Raw genomic sequence first — 4,751 nt, 5'->3', positions numbered from 1 at the left:
TGCTCCCGCTCCTGTTTTCTCCAACTCTCATACTGCCAGTTCTCTCTTTCTCTGTGGTTGGTGGCTAAAATCCAGAGCTTTCGAAGCCACATGGTTTCTGCCTCTTGTTGTCAGACTTGAATTGGAAAAGGAACCATATTAACAAGCCTTTACCACTCACACACGGCGGAAGTTTATACTTTAATTCAGTGAGCTAAGAAAAGCGTGTTGTGGGTCCCCTACGAGCCATTGTGCTTGCTTCATCATGATTTGGAACCAGTCATTAGCCGCAGCTCTGCTAATGAGCCACTGAGGTCAGTTTCAATAATTACTCAAAAACATGACCTTGCAGCCCGCCCTGAACTGTGTATTTATATTACTTTACTGCTGTTCGTGTGATTAGCTGGGAGGAGCTCACGGCGGCATCCTCCCTATAAAAGTGTAGATGGATCACTCCTTAACTCTTTCTTGCTTCACATACAAATGGCTTGAAAGGTGCAGGGAAGATGCAGGTCTAATAGACAGACTAGAAGGTCTGTGCCAAGTGGGTTTCTCTGCATTGGTGTCCCATCACAGGCCCGCAAGTGTAATAAGTTATCTTTGACTCCTGGCAGTTCACAAGCAGGCGGCCAGGAAACGGTTTCAGCCTATCAACCACTGAGGAGACGCAGCCTCTGTATGAGGAATGAGGAAGGAATGAATACATCCAGCCTATCACAGGAGCAGCCCTGAGTGTTCCAAATTATAAATTCTCCATGTTAGTGCATGGCATTGACCCCATGTAGCTCGCCGTGATCGTATAGTAGTACTCTGCGTTGTGGCCGCAGCAACCTTGGTTCGAATCCAAGTCACGGCATTGTGGTTGGCAATGTTACGGCAGTTGGGTTCTGCTTTTACAGAATTACCAAATGTACCAGAGGTTTAAATATTTAAACCATCTAACAACAAATTATTTAATTTAACATGATTATAAGCTGTAGCTATAATGTATTTACTTACATAAATTATCGTTCTTGAACCTATTGTGGGTGGAGGGGGAGCGGAGCTCAACCCCCAGGTGCAGTTGAGTAACCTGTGTTGTGGCTCTCTACAGGGAAGGCACAAATGTTGCTGTCACCCAGCCCAATCCAGACGTGTATTAGGGCCTGGTTTCAGGTAAATAGAGCAGTAAGTGCAGAGAAATGTTCACTCTCTAAAAGTGGCATTCCTAAAATAGTAAAGTTAAATCCAACCTCACCAGTAAGTAGGATTTTCAATAAATAAATAAAGCTACTCCTCTCCGATATGGAATTACCAAATAAAAAGTATAGGGGAATACCCAATGCTAACCTATGAGAGAGGTAGACCTCACAGTAGTGAAAAATGAAATAGACTGTTTGGTACTTACAGGACATGCAAACCACCAAAGTACATATCTTATCTTTTACTTGCATAGCATCATGCACCTAGGACTACCTAGGGCCTACCTTAGGGGTAAATTATATGTAATAAAAGGGGAGTTTAGGGCTTGGCAAGTAGACTGGGACTCCCCTGGGAGACCCTTGAGTCTATGCCCAGAACCATAACTCTGCCAGTCGAGTACTTACCTAAAAGCCGATAACTCACTTCTCTTCCATAGGCTAACATTGACTGGTTCCACTTGGAAATTCTTCTAAGTGTGGAGTTTTGGAACTTTAAAATATTCATCTAAAATCAGCCGAACAACGAATTCTGATTTACTCACCTGTTATCAGGAGAGACCTCAGTGCTGCATCTTGTAGCTCAGTACTGACCCTGAAAAGTAATTTTAACCGTACTTACCAGTAACTTGAATTTTCTTCCATAGGATATCATTGCTTGCTTTTTGCTGACAAAGTTTCTAAGTGTCGATTTTTGAAACTTACAAATATTCTTTAAAAATCGTACCAATTGTGAAAACGTAATTGCTTACCTGTTTTAGATAGATGTCCCAGTACTGAGCCTAGGAGCCCAGCACTGAATTACCAAAGTAACGAGAATGTACTTTACCCGTAACTTGAATTTTCTTCCATAGGAAACCATTGACTGTTTTTCTGTAAAATTTCTTCTAAGTGTCGATTTTGCAAACTTATAAATATTCCTTAAAAATCGCTTGTATAACTTAAACGCAGTTTCTCAACTGCTTACAGGTGGTACAGTAGTGCTGGATCTAGGATCCAACACTGACATAGAAAAAGTAACCATAACCCCACCTACCTGCTAAGTGAATTTCCTTCCATAGGATAACATTGGTAATTTGATCAGAAAAAATTTCTAAGTGTCAACTTTTAAAATAGCAAAATATTGCTTGAAAATCACAACAGTTACTAAAACGAATTTACTCACTTGTTTCCAAGAACTGTCCCAGGACTGAATCTAGGATCCAGTCCTGGATTTAGAAAAGTAATCCTGAAAGTAATTAATTGCATATAACTTAAAATTCCCATTGAGCTCAATGTATTATTGTATTTGAAATTGTGTTTCCTATTGCAATAAACTGTAACTATTACCTGCAAAAGTCAATTGCCTATTGCAAAGTTTTTAACTAAAGCATCTTATTCTGAGAAAGTATATTTTGATACCTATTGTTGGTTCTAAAATAAAACAACGATATATTTTTTATACAAACCATTGGCCTAGAGTTCAGTTCTTGAGTGTGTGAGACCATTTGCTGACTGAGTGTGTACAACAAATGCTTTACACTGTCCTCGGATACTGCCTTACTGCTCGAGCAAGCTACCACTTTAGAGAGTAAGGTTATATCAAACTTTAGCCTCTGTCAAACCTCTGGGCACTGAGGACTCTGTGCACACTGTACCTTTTTGGGAACAGTATATACAGAGCCACTTTCTCACAGTAGTGATAAAGTTATTAGAGTCCTAAGGCCAACATAAAGATAGAGCAAAACGTGAGGTGAAAAGCAAAAAGGTTGCTGGTAGGCCACCTTAAGGATGCCATGTCTAACAAAAATTAACTGAGGATTACGTGAGTAAAACATCAGGTTTCTCTACGGCATTTGGTGAGACAAGTGGGCCTTCTTTTATCTTCCATTCAAGCAATCTTTGACGGACCCATTTATTATAGAACTCTTCAAGGATTAAAGATAAGGTACTTACAAAGGAGTCACAAATACTCAGAGATGGTAGACTTCTGTAATATGGGTCGTAGACTAAAAGCAGCGTAAAAACAGAGTGCAACAGGGTCCAAAAAATTGAGTGCCACATGAGAGTTTGCATGCAAGCGTATCCTTTTACAGATCCAGAGATATACTCATGCAATTTTTGTTTTTAGGACAGAACGTGCATGATGAAAAAAACATTGTTTTTAAAAAGCGCATTGCAGAATATCAGTACTTTGATGTGGGACAACTTGAATACTTTCAAACAAAATATTTGCATGCAGCTTACAGTAAGTTGTTGTGGCCGAGTGGTTAAGGCCATGGACTTGAAATCCATTGGGGTCTCCCTGCGCAGGTTCGAATCCTGCCAACAACGAGAATCTTGTTATTATCGGCTACAATTTCAGAAGTTAACCTTTAGTATTTCTTCAATTTCAGTTTTATAAATAGGTGGCTTATTTTTGAGTCACTATTGCCTCTCCACATATTTATTATCGCTACCTCTTTCATGTCTTTGCTACATCTCTCTTCCTACTTTAGCACTGGTGTAAACGCTTCAAATTATTATACCATTGCTCTCTCAATCATACCTGGGCATGCACTTGAAACTTACTTTACCAATAAAAGATGCAAAGAGAGAAATAGAACAAAAGTGCTGGCTGGATTTGGCAAACACACTTCATAAAACTGCATTTTCTTTTTTATTCTCCCCCGTGTTACATGCTTAACCTCTCCCTATGTAATTTCTCTTAATCTGCTGTCCCAGGAAGAGAATTTCATCTACAGGCTCTTTCTGTGTTTTTTTCCTTAGTCTTTCTTTCCCTTTTCTTAGCTGTGTAACTGTTCCTTTACGCTCTCTATTTACGCGCCATTAATCTCATTTGAGCTCCTTGCTCCCGCTCCTGTTTTCTCCAACTCTCATACTGCCAGTTCTCTCTTTCTCTGTGGTTGGTGGCTAAAATCCAGAGCTTTCGAAGCCACGTGGTTTCTGCCTCTTGTTGTCAGACTTGAATTGGAAAAGGAACCATATTAACAAGCCTTTACCACTCACACACGGCGGAAGTTTATACTTTAATTCAGTGAGCTAAGAAAAGCGTGTTGTGGGTCCCCTACGAGCAATGGTGCTTGCTTCATCATGATTTGGAACCAGTCATTAGCCGCAGCTCTGCTAATGAGCCACTGAGGTCAGTTTCAATAATTACTCAAAAACATGACCTTGCAGCCCGCCCTCAACTGTGTATTTATATTACTTTACTGCTGTTCGTGTGATTAGCTGGGAGGAGCTCACGGCGGCATCCTCCCTATAAAAGTGTAGATGGATCACTCCTTAACTCTTTCTTGCTTCACATACAAATGGCTTGAAAGGTGCAGGGAAGATGCAGGTCTAATAGACAGAATCGAAGGTCTGTGCCAAGTGGGTTTCTCTGCATTGGTGTCCCATCACAGGCCCGCAAGTGTAATGTGTTATCTTTGACTCCTGGCAGTTCACAAGCAGGCGGCCAGGAAACGGTTTCAGCCTATCAACCACTGAGGAGACGCAGCCTCTGTATGAGGAATGAGGAAGGAATGAATACATCCAGCCTATCACAGGAGCAGCCCTGAGTGTTCCAAATTATAAATTCTCCATGTTAGTGTATGGCATTAACCCCATGTAGCT

The 4,751-nt window shown here is 40.8% G+C and overlaps 1 non-coding gene across 1 annotated transcript; it reads left to right on the top strand.

The window, feature by feature from the left end:
- The first annotated feature begins 3,388 nt into the window (after positions 1 to 3,388).
- Positions 3,389 to 3,470, top strand: TRNAS-UGA (transfer RNA serine (anticodon UGA)). The gene has a single exon. It is a non-coding gene; the product is annotated as a tRNA-Ser (tRNA).
- The last annotated feature ends 1,281 nt before the right edge of the window (positions 3,471 to 4,751 follow it).

This window comes from Triturus cristatus, chromosome 12 (genome assembly GCF_964204655.1).
Source record: "Triturus cristatus chromosome 12, aTriCri1.1, whole genome shotgun sequence".
Taxonomy (NCBI): domain Eukaryota; kingdom Metazoa; phylum Chordata; class Amphibia; order Caudata; family Salamandridae; genus Triturus; species Triturus cristatus.
This window is presented reverse-complemented; position numbering and strand designations above follow the sequence as displayed.